Source organism: Nyctereutes procyonoides, unplaced genomic scaffold (assembly GCF_905146905.1).
Source record: "Nyctereutes procyonoides isolate TBG_1078 unplaced genomic scaffold, NYPRO_anot_genome, whole genome shotgun sequence".
NCBI lineage: Eukaryota > Metazoa > Chordata > Mammalia > Carnivora > Canidae > Nyctereutes > Nyctereutes procyonoides.
In genome coordinates this window covers 6,430,858-6,448,569 of record NW_026575024.1, presented here as the reverse complement: position 1 = coordinate 6,448,569, position 17,712 = coordinate 6,430,858, and the positions used below count along the sequence as shown (strand labels likewise).

The following is a 17,712-nucleotide window of genomic DNA, read 5'->3' as shown; positions in this document are numbered from 1 at the left end:
CACTGTGTTTCTTTTCTATTTTCACACTAATGTGTACGTGGTGTGTGTGTGGGGGGGGTCTTTAAAATACACGTCTTCCATCAGCGTAAAATTCACTCAGTTTTTTCTGAATGGGAGTCCATGAGCTAATAAATGCTCTAAGCCCAAATATTTCCTGTTTCCAACACTGTTTTCTTCTAGGATTACTGTGTTTCCTTGACTTCTCAGGTGAAGAGAATTTAACCTCCAACAGCCCCAAATTAAATAACAAACCTTAATAAGCAGACCTCACGGTTTACTCCCACTGGAATGGCCAAGATGAGAAAGATGGAAAATACCAAGCACTGGTGAGGATCTGAAGCCCCGGGAACTCCCAGACATGGATGGTGTGGCGGTGGATACAAACTACCTTGGAAAGCCTGTCTCTGGCACTATCTAGCACAGCTGAGCAAATGGGACCTTAGATCCCAGAAATGCCACATACGTTCCCAAAAGACATGCACTGCAGCGTTCACTGCTGTTCGTGATACTATTGTATTGCAATATGCAATGTTGTATTGTCATGTACAGTGTCACTCATGATTCCGTACTGTTCATAAAAGCCAAAAGCTAACAACTTCCCAAATGCTCTTCAGTGATAGAATAAATCATCACATACTCACACGATGGAATATTATACTGCAGTGGAAAGACAAAACAACTGTACTCAACGATATGGATCGATCTCACAAACATAAGATTGAGAGAAAGAAGCCAGATTCAAAACAGGGCATGGTGTCTGAGTCGACTAATAAAATGCACAAAGAAAGGCTAAACTAATTTTGGAGAAGTCAGGATCGTGGTTACTCTTGGTGGGACCAGGGGAGGGGTGACCAGACAGAGGCATGCAGGGAGTCAGGGGTGCAGGGGAGCTGGTCCTGTTCCGTTTCCTGATATTGGTGCTCCTTATCTGTGTGTGTTCAGCATGTGAAAATCTAAGCTGTACACATGTGATCTGGGCATTTTTATATGTATTATGTAGTCAAAAAAGTTTTTTAAAATAGCTACCAATTCCTATGAAAGATTAGGTCTTGGTCAATATAATTCACTTAGTGACCTTTTCTCCAATTAATATCAAAAGAGCGAAAAGCAAAGAGCCCCTGCAGGTTGAAAATGACCAGCTTACAGATGAAAGGAAAAAAACTCAGATGGCATGCCATGCCCACAATCTTACCAAAAACCAAATGTATATTTTATCATCAGGCTCCTTATCAAGAGGAAACAGTTCATCCTCCAAAAAGCAAGTCCTAATCTCTGTGCAGATCTATTTCAAGGTCTTTAAGCATGGCTGGTTTTCATCCCTCCGTCTGCCCTCAGTTTAAATGAAAGACACGTTTTCTGCGGACTTAAAAGGGCCAAGAGGGGCATAATGACATTTGACCTGATTTTGATCTAAGTTTAATCCAAAAAATAATAATATTTATGCACAGGAGACTGACCTGCCTTTAGAGTGCTCTTGAGCATCTAATGCCCAAGCAAGTAGAAGGAAAGCCAGGTGGCCATTGATAGGTTTTAACCACAGACTTCCTTCCCAAGTCACCTACGTTGGATTCTCTAGTTCCTAAACAGACAAACAGTGACACCCAGTGGGAGCAACGGAGAATAATCTTTGGTAATTGCTACTAATAAAAATTCTGTATGTGGGTTTGCTGTAAATGACCTAGGGGAAGCTTTTAAAAAAACATTCAATGAGTGATGAGTTCACATCCAAAGGATACACGAGCCAACCAGAAGGGGGTGCCCAATGGTCAAAGCTGAGATGATCAGAACAGCAGAAATAGTAATGGCTGTAATTGATTGAAGCAGAGAAAATACACAAAAATCCATAAGTCGATGTTGACACACAGGAAGGTGCCAACAAAACAAAACTTAAACTTACCTACCATCACGGGAAGAGAACTATTATACCATCTTCCTTATTCTAAACATTGATCATTAACGGTAAAGGATGAAGCATTGATACATTTCTAGCAGGGACTATAATTTAGGGTCACCCTATAATTCCAGTAAATGAAAGAAAATTCTTCTTTACAGAAAAATGTCAGCTAATCAATGTAAAAGATACAGTAGAATTTGCAAATCAACATCCTATAAGCCCAAATGAAACAGCTGATTGAGACAAGGCCCAGCACGGAGGGCAAATGATAGGAAACTGGATAGTTGCATGGTGCCAGCATACCCTTCCACAGATTCGTTTCCATTTGCAAGGGGAAATATGTAACTTTACAATGCAGAGACATGACCACCCCAATCTTAAGCCAATCATTGACAGCAGCATCTCCAGAGGTGGGGCAGCCAGATGTTATGCTTTCCGCTGTGGTTGCAATGTGGAACATACGAGGAACATACGTTGGCAACGCCTACCATACATTCTTGCCAAAAAAATTTATCCTGAATCTATTCAAGGCCTTAGGTAGAACTTCCAGCTTACAGAAAATTTACGTGATAGAGGAACAAGGTAGGCACCATCCAAGAAGCAATCCCCAAACCCAAAAGATAAGACATTCTATATGACGTCAGTCTTAGGTCTTCAAGACAGTATCACTGAAGAAAAAAAAAGTGTGTGGGGGGGGGGATATTACTACCCTAGATTAAAAGGGACCCTAAGGACAAAATGTAACAATCAAATGTAATGTGCAATGAGGAGTCCTTGATTGGGTTTTGATTTGAAAAACATTTGGGAAACTCTTTTCATATTGAATTTAGGAAAAATTCAATATGAAAAGAATATTAGTGCATATTCAGGAGTTACTGTTAAGAAGGTCATTAGGAATGCCGGCCATGTACCTAGATATCTTCAGTTTTTAGGAACGCATACTGAGACATCCAGGGGCAAAATGCTATGATGTTAATCCGCTTCAAATTTGGCAAAGACGAGATTAAACCAACATGTCAAAATATTAACAACTATTAAACACAGGAGATGTGAATATAGATATTCGTTATACTATTCTCTCTCCTTCTCTGGGCTTGAAATTTATTAAAATAAAAAAACCAATAAAGGAAAAAACAGGATGTACAAGAATATTCAATGTAACACTGCTTTATCAGGGCAAACATCTCCCATCAGTCTAAATGTCTTTCGGCACCAGAATGGATAAATAACTGACCTTAATAAATAGACTTTCACACTATACTCCCAGCAGAATAACTAAGATAAAAAAGAATATTTGGTAGTATGAGGTCCTAGCAAGCAGTAAAATGACAAATATTCCTCTATTCTTATGTGTACTTATTTCTGAAGTTTGTTCACATTTTATTTTACTCCCCATCATATTCTTAGATTTTGGCATCTTCTAGATGCACATATTTAATCTGCCTATAGCAGATAAACTATCCAGAATAGCGGTTCAAAACTTGTATTGCATGGACTGGTAACATTTCAAAATTTCACACACACACACACACACCCAAAAAAATAACACAAGCACAGTTGGAAGTGGCATAAATTTCTTATTTTACTCCATAAAAAAAAGAACATTATTTACTAGCATCATCTTTTCACACAAGAAAGGACATTTTATCACCAAAAGGCACAGATGGATGGCCATAATCCCAGATGAAGAGCAGTCCCTTACATGGAGTAAATTTAGATTTATGAAGATTCTCTCGATCATCTGAATGATCCGTAAAAACTCGGCATTTGAGGAAACAGACTCAACTCTGGTGGTTGGGGCTTTTATGAAGTCACCTTGCTTCGGACATGGGGTAGCGGAATGAGGGACAGAATTCAGACTTTTAGTTTCTCTTAACCATATGGGTAGGAAATAAACACTATTGCCCCCAAAAAAGCGTTAACAGAAAATGATTATATTTGACAACCAAAAGTCCGCGTGAACTAGAATGCACTGGACACGCCGCGTCCAAAATCCTATAACCCAGAGCCTGAGAAATGCCTGAAGTCTCTTCAGAGCCTCCAAGCTTCTCAGTGGGCGGAGTCCTGGGGGGTGAACAGGACCCCAGGCTCCAAACCTGATCACAGTGGATCGGAATTGAGCTCGACCAGCCACTGACCTGCAGCATCACGATGTACTGTAAGTAAAGCAAGAGCATCTGGTCAGAGCCGTGGGGACCAAATGGAGTAGTGCAGGGCATCGACTCAGCACAGTACCTCACTCTTGGGGTGGGAAGTAAAGAATAACTGTTGTCACTACACGTTTATTCCTGAAACCAAACTTCCAAAGCTTATGGTTCTTCTGCAACTGGGCAGGTGGAGACCTAACCAAGATGGAGTGGGCCGAGTGGAGCAGAGGCTGGCTTCACCAAGCAGTCAGGAGTTCCTCCCCAGCCAGGAATGCTGGACAGGTGAGGCCAGGTCAGGTCAGGTCGTAGAGCAGCTTGTGGAGAAGTGTGGGCTGGAGGTGGGGGTGGGGAGAACAGCGCCCAGTCTGCCAAGGCCAGGCTAGAAAGGCCTGGACAGGTAGACTTGGGCCTTACCTAAGCTCGGACTTCCTGTGTGGGCAGACCTGCTCCTGGTGAGACCCACCTGGCCACTGGTACCTGGGGTCTGGCTAAGACTGTCCCTCAAATAGCCCCGCCCACCAGTGAGTGACAAGACTAGAACCAATCAGACTCTGTTTCTCCTGCTCCTGAGTCATATGAGCCAAGGACAGAAGATAAGGCCAATGGATCCTGACACACTGGTGTCCTGAAGATTGGTACCCACTACCTGGATGTGCAGGGGGGCCTGGGGCCCCATCCTGTCCAGAGAAAAGGTCCTGTGGACTTTTTCCATTTATTCTAGGAATACCCCAAAACCTCTAATGTGCCCCTCATGCGCATAAATTACCCCAGATTGATTCCCATTTCTGGCAACCAAGAATCCCAAATGGTGTTAAGTCTCTTTTCCCCCACTGACTGTTTGCTGCAGGCCCGGCCACCGTCAGCAGCACGGTGCTGCTGCTTCTACAGGCAGGTTTTCTGCTTCTACTCCCAGGCAGATGTCACATTCAATGATTTTTTAATGAACACCTACTAGGTGCGAAGCCCTGTACCAGGCTGCGGGAGCAGCAGTGGACATGGCCATGATCAGCAAGAGTAGCTGCAGGCTCTGATGGGAGAAGCACCGGGCCCTGGGGCCTGCTTCACTCCTGGCACCTGCGAGGGAGGGTGTCCCGTCCCCTGGGCTCCCCCACGGCGGAGTTACAAGTTAGGAGACGGACTGTGACTGCGGAAAGGCTGTTGGAATGCTTTTTTCCATCAAGGTGTCCCATTTCCTTTTCTCAGGTTTTTCCATCAGGAGCCCCTTAAATTACCTTTTTATAGGTCTTTTCACTGTAGAGGTTACAAACTCAAACACCTCCCGGGGCCAGCTATTTTATTCATTTGGCACAGATAAATTCTGTACATTAAACACATAGGAGTACTCTCCCCTTCAATAAAAAATATGCTACCATTTGTTTTGATTGAAAACCTGAGCCCCCTTCTTCTGTTTTCGAGTATTTTACAGAGACACGGATACGAGAGTGATCACTTTCCTCTTAATTCTCGGAGAAAAATATAAGGCAAGTGTAGTGCTAATCAGCAGCTGACATTGGCTCTCAGTGTCAAGGACAACGTAAAGTGTGGTGGGATTACGGCTAGATGGAGAGCTCCGTCCCCCGATCTAAAGGGAATCTTTAACACCAGCTACAGCCATTTATTGTGATGCGGGAAATCGGGCTCCCCAAAGTCTCTCCCAGAGAGAAACTCAGATTTTTATGTTAGTGTATCTGATGCTTCAAGGCTGGCTGATACTTCAAAGCTTCATTTTCTTAATGCCATGCAGACTCGTACCTTGCAGTCTAGGCAGACAAGCAAACACGGACCATCACATCCTGCCCTTGGAATGGAGTTTTACAGCCCCCGCGGTTATATTTCTCAACCGAGGGGCACCTGGCCTACCCTGCACCCTACTGCAAATTAGATACCAGTGCCCCTTCTGCAGAGTTATTTTACTGCCTCTTGCCAGAAAAATTGTCCTAACAAATAAACGAATCTGAGATGTTCATGATGTGCATGGCACCTCCTAGAGTTGAGCAGTACACAACCTGCACACGTGTACACAGCAACCCTGGTTTCATCTTCTTTGAGCTTTTCAGAATAAGCCCTTAAAACACTGTTCACCATTTAAAGTGCTTTTCTTATTCTCCAATTACGTTTCTACTTACATTTGCCATTGTATTTCTACCCAAGAGATGAACTGAAGAACTGATTGCATTATCCAGTGAGGGTGAGTCAAGTTACCCAGATGAAAGGAGATTCGAAGGAGTTTTTTCTCGAATCTTACTCCCTCTCTTCACCTTGCAGTGCTGTAACTCCTTGAGGCACATCTGCCTGCGACAAGATAATCTATGCCAGGTCTTCTGAATCCTCTCAGTCTGGAAATAGATGGATGTTATTGTTTACAGCCAGAACTTCCATTGTACAAAATCACCTTCTCCCAACTATCAATTATTGTCATTATCTGTCGCCAGGCAAGTTCTTTACAATGTTTTCTGAAACTATCTCAGATCAGTAATTAACTCCCCAGCCACGGCTCTTGGCTTTCACACGGTAATGAGCAGCATGACCATGAAGCCATTAGAATGTGAAAAATTAGAGTTATCTCCTGGCATCCTTCGTGGATACTGCAGATTCATTTCCTCTCTTCTACTGATAAAGGATCAAGAACAACTTTTCCCTTTTTTTTTTTTTTTTTTTTTTTTTTTTAGGAAGCCTTTAGAGGACGACCTACTTAGTCTAGAAGACTACAGGCCACCCCTTGAAGCGGGAAGAGCATCATGGGAATTCAGGTGGTGTTTCCCCTCTGGCAAAATCCCTTCTTAATTAAGAAGCAGGCCTGCAAATATTAGTTATTTGTTTTAAGGACATTTGAACCAGGGTCTGGCAGCGTGGGTGGACTGTCTCCACTAATTGCCCAAATTCACCAGCACTTCATTAGCAAAGAAAAAGCTGTCCCCTCCCTGGGTTCCTCACAAGCAACTCCCAGAGATGCAAAGAAGTGACTGTGCCACAAGTGGCACCAAATTTTACCGCATCTTGTTGCCAGGCACGGGAGAAGGCGAGGCTCCCCAAACAAAGGAGATTTCTTAGACTGGAAGAAAAATCAGAAGGCGAAGGCGTTGTCATCTTTGGCTGGACATTAAACTACTCTCCAAGCAAATGTATCTTTCCTTCATACAGAGGAGACTCCATTGTGAATATTTCTACAGTGAAGTGCAATCCAGAAGGTCAAAGGAAACCCCAGCCCCAGATTTGGAGCTGATCTTGGTAAAACAAACTGATGCCTCCCCAACGAGCTCTCTGGAAGCTGGAGGTGAGCCTTCCCACTGGACCCAAACAGCACAAAAGAGGTCAGAACATGGTGATTGGCAGAGGATGGACCACCGGTGAGTCGGGCCACCAAACAGCCCTTTTAGATGCCAAATTCCAGTGCTGTGGGTCAAGATGGTGCTGGCTATGGAGGAAGCGCTGGCCAAGGCGTTGGAGGACTGGGCTGCAGGCACTGGCTCACTCGTGGGTTGCGTCAGAGCCTCCAGTCACTAGCTCCACAGGAGCGTGCAGTGGAGCAGGGGCCACACCTGGCACGGGAAGGATGCAAGCCGTGGCGACGGTGCCAACGAGGACAGCCTCCAGGGTTCAGATCCCGCCTCGGACATGCCTGTGACCACAGATGGGTAACTTGATCCTCCCGTGCCTCGGTCACCGATTCTGCGGCCTCCCGGGATCATTATAAAGACTCCAGGAGATCATGCACAGAGCAGGCCATCAGCAGATGTCGTCGATCATCTTTATGGAGGAGCTAAAGGGAGGCTCCCTGGCAATGGGCCTGTTGGAGGCAGAGGCTGGTGCTCTCACTCACCTCCAGCCTGGAAAACAGGCTTGAAGGAATTATCCAGACAGCTCACCCCAAGTCTTCTGGGGTGCATGAGGTACTGAGCTGTGGGCATGTGACAGCAAGAAGAGAAGGCAGCAGAAGAAGCCACATCCCTACTGCCTGGCATGACGAGGATGTATCCTTCCCGAGAGACAGCAGGGGTCCCCACAGAGAACCTGGAACCATCTGGAAGGATCTCTGTCAACAGCCTGGATGCAAGGCAAGGAAGCAGAGCAATAAGAGGCTGCAGGACGTACCTCCCTCTGCCCCAGAGCCAGAACTGAGGAAAGGGGCTTGCCAGCAGCAACTGTGAGCACACCACCCATGTCAGGGGACTGTGCAGGGACCCAGGGCACCCAAGGAACCCTCCAATGAACCTTTGAAGAAGCAACCAGTTCTGGATATAGGCAAATCCCAGAGCAGGTGATTTTTATTAATATTTGTTTCCTACTGCTGCTGTAACAAATTGCCACAAGCTTGGAAGCTTAAAACAACAAAATTCATTACCTTCTATAGTTCTGCAGGTCAAAAGTCCAAAACAGGTCCCCATGGGCTTGGATCAAGATGTGGCAAGGCCACGCTCCTTTCCTGAGGCTCCCGCGGGGGATCTCTTTGCTTGCCTTGTCCAGCTTCTAGACACTCCACCTCTAGAGTCAACAATATAGCCTTGCTCTGCCCTGCCAGGGTCCTGTTGTGATGTCTCTTTCTCTGACCTTCCCTTTTGCCTCCTCCTCTGCTTTCAAGGACCTTTGTGATTGTACTGGGCCCAACTGGATAATCCAAGATTTTCTCCCTGTTTTTTTTAATGTTTTATTTATTTAAGAGAGAGAGAGAACACGAAGGGGGAGGGGCAAAGGGAGAAGCAGACTCCATATTGAGCAGGGAGCTTGACTCAGGACTCGATCCCAGGACCCGGGATCATGACCTTAAGACAGACGCTTAACCACCTGAGCCACCCAGGCACCCCTCCTCTCCCTGTTTTAATTCTATCTGCTGTCTTGGTTCGCCTTTACCATGTAACCTAAATTAGTCACAGGACCCAAGGATTAGGACAAAGACACCTTTTGAGGCCATTTGTCTGCCTATGGCACCCCTCAGATATATTTGCTCTCCACAGACCATACCCAGTCTCCCCGCTTCTGCAAGATTCTTCCTGGAACTAAAATGTGGCTCCTTCTTACGAAGCCTGAAATAGCACCTGCTCAGGTGTGGCTGCCCAGTATCATGTGGATGCCCCCCTGCTCCTCCAGTGGGGAGATGGTCCAGTGGAAGTCAGTCATACAAATGTCGCTAATAAGCTGCCCCACCTGCCCACAGCAGATATCCACATTCCCCTTCGTAACCCACCAACACCAACCCTATGTCTAGGGGTCCCTGAGGGCTCCAACATCAGGTTCCCATGATCTTTCATGGCCTTCAACATAAAGAAATCCACTGTCCTTTGTGAAGTGCCTCTTCGCTGCCACCATGGCTGGCATCCTCCTCAAAAGGAACAATACCTGCTACAGTGGGACTGTCCACACTACCAATTCCTAGTGGCTCAGGGTGGCCCCACAAGTAGGAGATGAAAGAACATCAGAGTTTCCTCTGGTCCTCCAAAGCCCAAAGCAGCATTGCTGAGCCTCATATCTCAAGAAATCACAAGAAAATAGCTCACTCGGCTTCTGGCTGTGCCCTCTGCTCCTGGGGTGTCAATCAGTCCAAGGACAAGGCTGGGCAGGAGACCATCTCAAAGTCATCCCCCCCTAGGATCCTCTTCCCTCCTCTCCCCTCACTTTAGGGGGACTCTAGGTGACTCTCCTCTTGCACTGGAGCCAAAGAGAAAAGCAAGCTTCAAAAGAAATCTGTCATGCGTGTCATCCATTTCATGCTCAGACCTGAGTAACAGAGCCCCTGCTCTCAGCTCTGCAGGCCCTACATGTCACAGACGCAAACAGTCGTCATCACACGGGTGCAGGAGAGAATCATGTCACTCAGGCTCACCATGAAACCATTGGCTCCCATGACTGACACTGTTTAGGGCCCCAGGAAATGCTCCTCGGTAGCTCTTGCCCTGGTCCTTAATCCAGGAGGCACTGGAACCCAGGTATCCAGTGAAGTTTTGGGGGTTGTGCAGCCTCAGAGACAGAGTGTAGGGAGTTTGAACAAAAGAACATATAGATAAAAGGGAAATTAGCTAGGCTGACCAGCGCTTCTCCTCAACGCATTTCTGTGCAATGGATACCAAATGCAGGTGTCAAGCACGCATTTCCTTACATCTCCTGTCAACCAGATAAACTTATCAACTGGGAGGTGACCAAAGCAGTGCACATGGTGGCTGGAGAGCATTTGGCAATGTGAGCTGTCTCCCAGCAATCTCACACATGTGTGCGTGTGCACGCTTACATGTGTGTCCAGACAAGAGGCAGTGAAGCAACCAGGTGGACACCTGAGAACCATGAACAGATTTACTTACACTTAAAACACTTAATTACAACATTTTTATGAAAAATCTTTGGGGCTCCTGGGTGGTTCAGTCCATTAAGTGTCTGCTTTCTGTTCAGATCATGATCTCAGGGTCCTGGGATTGAGGCCCACCTTGGGCTCCCTGCTCGGTGGGGAGCCTGTTCCCTCTCCCTCTGCCGTTTTCCCTTCTGCCCCCCTGCCCCTGCTTGTGGTCTCTGGCTCTATCTCTCTGTCAAATAACTAATCTTTTTTTTTAAAGAAAAAAAAAAAGAAAGGAAAAAATGTTTAAAATCTTATTAAATTCTCAAATTCTAAATGTGATTTTTCCTTAAATAATTTTGTTTCAAATTATCATATACATCAATTATAATTTTTGTCTTTTACTGTAAGCAGATATTTGTAATGTTTTGGGATGAAACTATGAGATTCTTTTTAAAAAAAAAAAAGATTTTATTTATTCTTGAGAGACAGAGACAGAGAGAGAGAGGCAGAGACACAGGCAGAGGGAGGAGCAGGCTCCATGCAGGGAGCCTGACGTGGGATTCAATCCCGGGTCTCCAGGATCACACCCTGGGCCGAAGGCAGCGCTAAACCGCTGAGCCACCTGGGCTGCCCTATCTATGAGATTCTTAAATTTTGCTTATTTTAATTTGTAGTTCTATGTAATATACTCAACTTGCTATACTTTGCTTTAAAAGTACTTTGTAGGGGCCCCTCGGTGGCTCGGTGGGTTAAGCGGCCGACTCTTGGTTTTGGCTCAGGTCATGATCTCGGGGTCATGAGATGGAGCCCCATGTTGGGCTCTGGGCTCAGCACAGAGTCGGCTCGGGATTCTCTCTCCTTCTCCCTCCCCCTTCCCCTTGCTCATTCTCATTCTCTCTCTAATTAATTAGTTAAAAAATAAAAGTACTTCATAAAACTTCTTTCCATGATTCTCAAAGTGTGAGCGTAGCGAATGTGTTGCATTTGTTACCAAAGAGTGTGGAGACTGGCGTGGAATTGACAGTAAGATCCACCCTATCTGTCTTACCTCATCACCCACTGGAGACCGTTTAAACATACCAGTCTCTGCCACTGGGGGCCTGGAAGCACTCTTGGAAGAGCACCACACGCCTTCGCAGCCAACACAAGAGAGGTCATGTGAAAATCTTAACTTCAACAACACAGTAGTTTGGCTGAAAAGGAGGCCAAAAGAAATACTGTGGAATAAATATAATTGACGTGTTACATCTATCTTTATTTTACTACTCAACCCCCAGACATTGCCAGCCCAGGGAGGGCACATGCAGACAAGAAGGATAATAATAAAATTTCATCATCTTGGTAATGTGCCAACTCGATCATACGAAACCTGAATTTTGGCTCTTATTATCGAATATTACTTTTGGATGTGTTTATGGTTCTTCCCATGAAGGTGTGTATGTCAAGGTAGCAGCAGGACAGAGCCCATTTGAATTAGCAGTTATTAGCTTAATTTCTGAACTTTGAATATTGAGACACCTAGCAGGTGGGCCTCCATCCGTCCTCTTGACTTGGGTCCCACCAATGTTAATGGGTCTGCGCGTAAACACGCAGAGGAACACTGGCCCGAGCCTGCCCTGTGAGGGGCTCCAGTTTACGTGTAAGCCAGAGAAGCCTCTGAAGATTGCATAATTTCTTTTTTTTTTTTTTTTTTTTTTTTTAGCTCTGATCTCCAACCAGGCTCGTTGTCCCCGCTCTGCTCATACCTGGACAGGGACCCTGGGTCTCTGAACATCTGAGATGGAAGCACAGGAAACCTCAGAGCAGCCAGACAACGTAGAGCAGGAAGGTTGGGGTGGGAAAGCCGCCGGTCCGGGGGTTGCAGTCAAGAGCTGAGAAGTCACAACAAAGACCGTGTGCCCCCCACATCCAAAATATTTACCATCTGACCCCTCACAGAGAAAGTTCACCACCCCTGACCTAGACCGATCGTGGAAGACTTAATAAACCCGGTTAAGAGATTAAGTTTACCGTAATAACAACCACGAGCTATTGAGATGGATTTTTTTAAATTTTTTAATAATTTTTTAAAGATTTTATTTATTTATCCATGAGAGACACACACAGAGAGAGAGAGAGGCAGAGGGAGAAACAGGCTCCTTGCTGGGAGCCCGATGTGGGACTCGATCCCAGGACTCCAGGATCATGCCCTGAGCCAAAGGCAGAGGCTCAACCGCTGAGTCACCCAGGAGTCCCTTGAGACGGATTTAAACAGAGGACTGGCACAGTTCTAGAACAGTCACCCTGCAATGTAGAGGGTGGAATAAGGAATGAAGAGGGGGGAGTCCCGCAGCGGAGCTATGCCAGTCACGAAGTAGAAACTGCAGGGCCCCAGGACTTTAAGACACAAAGCTTGGGGATCCCAGGGGTGGCTCAGCAGTTTAGGGCTGCCTTCAGCCCAGGGTGTGATCCTGGAGACCTGGGATCGAGTCCCGCGTCGGGCTCCCTGCATGGAGCCTGCTCCTCCTTCTGCCTGTGTCTCTGCCTCTCTCTCTATCTCTCTCTCTCTCTCTCTCTCTCTCTCTCTCTCTCCCTCTCATGAATAAATAAATAAAATCTTTTTTTTTTTAAAAAAAAAAAGGACCCAAAGGTTGAAAGAGCTGTTTTAACCCCAAACGGAGTTTTTGATCCTGCACTGTCTTCAAGCACTACTAGATGGCGCCATGTGACAGTGAAAAATCCTTCCTCTCCCCCAATCTGTAAATTGTGATTTCACACAGGCCGCTCAGCTCAGCTAGCCTTGGGAAACCCAAGAGCTGTATTTCAGTGCTTTAACCCTTTGGACGGTTTCAAGAAGCACCTGCTTCGTATTAAGTTAAATTTATGTCTATATTCTGTGTTTCTGACCAGAGCTATGAGCAAAGGTGTCGGGTGAGAAAATGAAAGATGAATCATATTCACCCCTCCAATGAGATATGCTGGTACAGCCCACGGAACAAAGGACAAACACCCAAGTGGCCTCACTGACTAAAGAAGAGATACGAAGATCAATAAGACACTCAAAACAATTGCTCCGCTTCACTAGGAATCAAAGAAATGTTCATTCAAACAAAAATAAGATATCCTGTAGGCCTAGCAACATTTTTGCTTTTCTTAAATGACGATCCCAGCACTGGCAAGAGCATTACTGCTGATGGCAATGTAAATTGGTATATATCCAAAGGCAGGTTTTCAGTAAACATCCTAGATATTTAAATTACACACCCCCACTGACCAGTAAATCCGTGTGTACCAATATCTAAAGAAATAATCAAGGCGGTTCACAAAGGTTATCATCAAGAATGTCCACCATGGGGACCCCTGGGTGGCTCAGTGGTTGAGCATCTGCCTTTGGCTCAGGGGGTGATCCCGGGGTTCTGGGATCGAGTCCCACATCAGGCTGCCTCTCCCTCTGTGTCTCTGCCTCTCTCTCTGTGTCTCTCAGGAATAAATAAAATCTTTAAAAATAAATTTAAAAAAGAATGTCCACCATGGTATTATTTATGAAACTGAAAGCAATCTAAGTGGCCAATGGCAAAGAACTCACCCATCGAGGCATGTCCATGCTTGCATCTTGCACAGACCAACAAATAATCCTTGAGCACCTACCCTGTGCCGGACACCGTGCTGAGTGTTGAAGACACAGGGCTGAACATAATGGACCGTGTCCTTCCTGTCCCAGAGCAGAATTATTAAAGGTGTTGTTTTCAGAGAATATTTCATGAGCCGGGAAAGAGTTCATGATATCATAAGTCAGAGGAAAACAGGATTCACGCTGTGAATTTATTTAAATGTACATTATAAATATACCATGAAAAAATTTCAGCCCACAAATTCAGGGAGGTAAGAAAGTGCACCCTTCTTTATTTTTCATAAATCAACTTCATTTTACCTCTAAGCCCCAATCCTGCCGAGCTGTTAAGAAACGTGGCCTTGGGGCAGCCGGGTGGCTCAGCGGTTTAGTGCCTGCCTTTGGCCCAAGGTGTGGTCCTGGGGTCCCAGGATCGATTCCCGCGTTGGGCTCCCTGCATGGAGCCTGCTTCTCCCTCTGCCTGTGGCTCTGCCTCTGTGTGTGTGTGTGTGTGTGTGTGTCTCATGAATAAATAAATAAAATCTTTAAAGAGAAAGAAAGAAAAAGAAAGAAAGAAAGAAAGAAAGAAAGAAAGAAAGAAAGAAAGAAAGAAAGAAAGAAAGAAAGAAATGTGGCCTTAGGCCAGGCTCAGATCTTCCCCCTCCAGCGCCCTAGGATTTTGTCAAGGCTCTGGGTCTCACCCAGGACCCAAGTGTCTTTGCTCATGTGTGCACGGAGATTATCCCCAAGTGCTCATCACCAAGGCCCTGTCATTCTATCAAATCTGCTGCTCTGGGCTTTCTGTGAGGATTGGGAAAGGTCAGGCATGCGGAAGGACCTCGTGCCAAGATCCCCAAGAACAGCCTTGGACCACCCCCTAGCGCCCACCACTCCAGCCTGGACCGGCAGCGTGCACGTGGCTCGGGAAACACTAGAGCAGAAGCTGCATCTCCACCAGATCCCTAGGCGGTTCTCATGCTCATTGCAGTTCTGGAAGCACCACCTGAGGAGGTCTGACCATACCTGCCCATTCTGCCAGGAGGAGCCCAGGTTGGGGCCATTCCAGATCCCTGGGGCTGGACAGTCCCTCACTGGCCCAGAGAAGCTTTTCTTTGTTTCCATCAGTAAGCACTGATGTGCAGAGGGAGGGGCGTCGGCAGTGTCAGCCGGCTGTCCTGCCCCTTCCTCGAGCTCCTCCCTGTCAGGGAAGATCAGGGGCCTGTACCTGCTTTAGTATAGGAAAAGCAGGAGAAATCTCACAGAGGGAGCACAAAATTAGTCACAAATATATCTTGTTTTCAGAAAACCAAGACTGAAAAAAAAGAAAACATCACCATTAACTGGGTAGTAGCCCTGTGTCTTAGGTTCAATCTCTGCTTTACACTTTTCTGTATTGTTTTCCCACAATGAATATGATCCAATTTACAATTGGAAAAAAAAATTAAATGCTTGTTAATAGAGTATACTCCTGTGGGCGAAACATAGATGCAAAATGAACCTAGAAATGAGATGAAAAACTGCACCACTCAGAGCAGAGCTGAGTGACGACTTTTTAGAGAGGGCACAGGTCGCTTGCGTTTACCGAGAGGCTGGCCAGACTGCTCTAAAGGGTGGTCTCTTGTCTTCTCGGGGGACTGGAATTTATTCACTTAATCCTATTTCCTGTTAGGGGGCCTGGGCTTTTAAAGAAAAAAAAAAGAGAGAGAGTGAGAGGTTACATAGTAATTGAAAAGAGGGAGAAATCTGCCAGTTTACTCATGTCTCTCCTTTTAAAAATAATACACAAATTACGCGATTCCAAACAAAGTTAGGTTGTTGTTCCAATGGGCTGTTAGCGTGAATTACTGAGCTAACTGGCTACTGAGAACAAAAACCTCCACTACCAATTGCAAGCCCATGCTGCTGAGTTCTTGGGCTTTAACAGAACATGTTTAGGGCTCGTGTCTCACTGAGGTCAATCTAAGGTACAAACAGGATGTTAGATGGATCTCCTGCTGCCTGTTCCACTGGCAGAGTGTCCAGGAGGCTCTGTCTCCATTTTCTGAGACCCTCCATTCATCCACCTGTCGGAACTACTCTGGAAAGAGTTGAAGGAGGAGATCCAGTTAAAAGGATAAGCAGGAAAGCAAACTCATACCCGTGGTTTATTTCAAGGAGAAGTTGGCAGGGACAAGAGCAAGTCATGGTTCCCGTCAGCCAACTCATCCTTCTCATGCAAGAAACCAGCAAGTGAATCAAGTGCAGGTGTCCAAAGACCCTCACTAAGCCACCTTCTTCTCAAGAACAGTGGCATTTATGAAGTACGCACTTCGATCTTATTAATTCTTTCAAAGAACCGGCTCTTAGTTTTGTTGATCTGTTCTACTGTTCTTTTGGTTTCTACTGCATTGCTCTCTGCTCTCATCTTTATTATTTCTCTCCTCCTGCTGGGTTTAGGCTTTATTTGCTGTTCTCTCTCCAGCTCCGTTGGGTGTAAGGTTAGGTTGTGTATTTTCCTGTTTCTTGAGAAAGCCTTGTATTGCTCTAGACTTCCCTCTGAGGACCACCTTGGCTGCATCTCAAAGGTTTTGAAGAGATGTGTTTTCATTTTCACTTGGTTCCATGAATTTTGTAAATTCTTCTTTGGTTTCCTGGTTGGTCCATTTATTCTTTAGTAGGATGCTCTTTAATGGATCTCAAAAGAAATCTGGGGTAGCAACCCTGATGCCAGACAAATTCGATTTTAAACCAAAGACTGTAATAAAAGATAAAGAGGTGCACCATATCATAATTAAAGGGTCTATCCAACAAGAAGATCCAACAGTTGTAAATATTTATGCCCCTAACTTGGGGAGCAGCCAATTATATAAAGCAATTAATAACAAAATTAAAGAAACACATCGATAATACAATAACGGTAGGGGACTTTAACACCCCACTCACAGCAATAGACAGATTATCTAAGCAAAAGATCAATAAGGAAATAAGGGCTTTGAGTGACCCACTGGACCAGATGGACTTCACAGATACATTCAGAACATTCTATCCTAAAGCAACAAGATACACGTTCCCCTCGAGGGCACATGGAACATTCTCCAGAAGGGATCACATACTAGGTCACCAATCAGGTCTCAACCAGCACCAGAAGACTGGGATCATTCCCTGCATAGTTTAAGACCACAATGCTTTGAAACTTAACTCAATCACCAGAGGAAATTTGGAAGGAACTCAGATACTTGGAGGTCGCACTATGCACTTCAAACAGAGCTTTATACTCGGAGGCACTGAGGGGTCTCAGATTCCTGCTCACGGCAGAACGGGTGGAGACAGAAATCCCAGAGACCATGTTCACCTCCAAGCATTACTGGGTGTTAAAGAAACATTTGTTTATAAAGTAAAACCCTGGCGTTCACACAAATATAAAGTGACTGCGTGTCAAAAACTCATGAATGAATGGAGGAACCAGAAGGATGTCAGCACTGGTTCAAGGGAAAACAGAACACGCGTGTGTAGAGGCAGCCAGGAATATTGAAGTGGGTTTACAGTGAGGTACAGAAAGAGTCGATTTCCTGGCAGCAGCAATTAATTGCATTCCACTGGACAAAACTCATTGGCATTTATCTCAACTCTACAACGTGTGGAGTTACAAAACACAACGAAAGGCACAGATGATCAGGAAAACACAACAGACAAAACTTCCAATCCTTTTTTTAAAAAAATGGATTCTAGAATCTTTCCATCCTTCCCACGCTTTCCTTTCCTGCTTTACTGAATCAGCTGACCTCCACAGGATACAGGCAAGAAACCAAATGTATTCTCTTGTATGTCTTATGTTCCTTCT

The 17,712-nt window shown here is 45.4% G+C and overlaps 1 long non-coding RNA gene across 1 annotated transcript; it reads right to left on the bottom strand.

The window, feature by feature from the left end:
- Positions 1-11,095: 11,095 nt before the first annotated feature.
- LOC129496048 (uncharacterized) lies at positions 11,096-14,091 on the bottom strand. The gene is made up of 3 exons (XR_008661650.1): positions 13,931-14,091; positions 12,049-12,174; positions 11,096-11,496 (listed from the first exon to the last, which is right to left on the bottom strand). It is a non-coding gene; the product is annotated as an uncharacterized LOC129496048 (long non-coding RNA).
- Between the last annotated feature and the right edge of the window lie 3,621 nt (positions 14,092-17,712).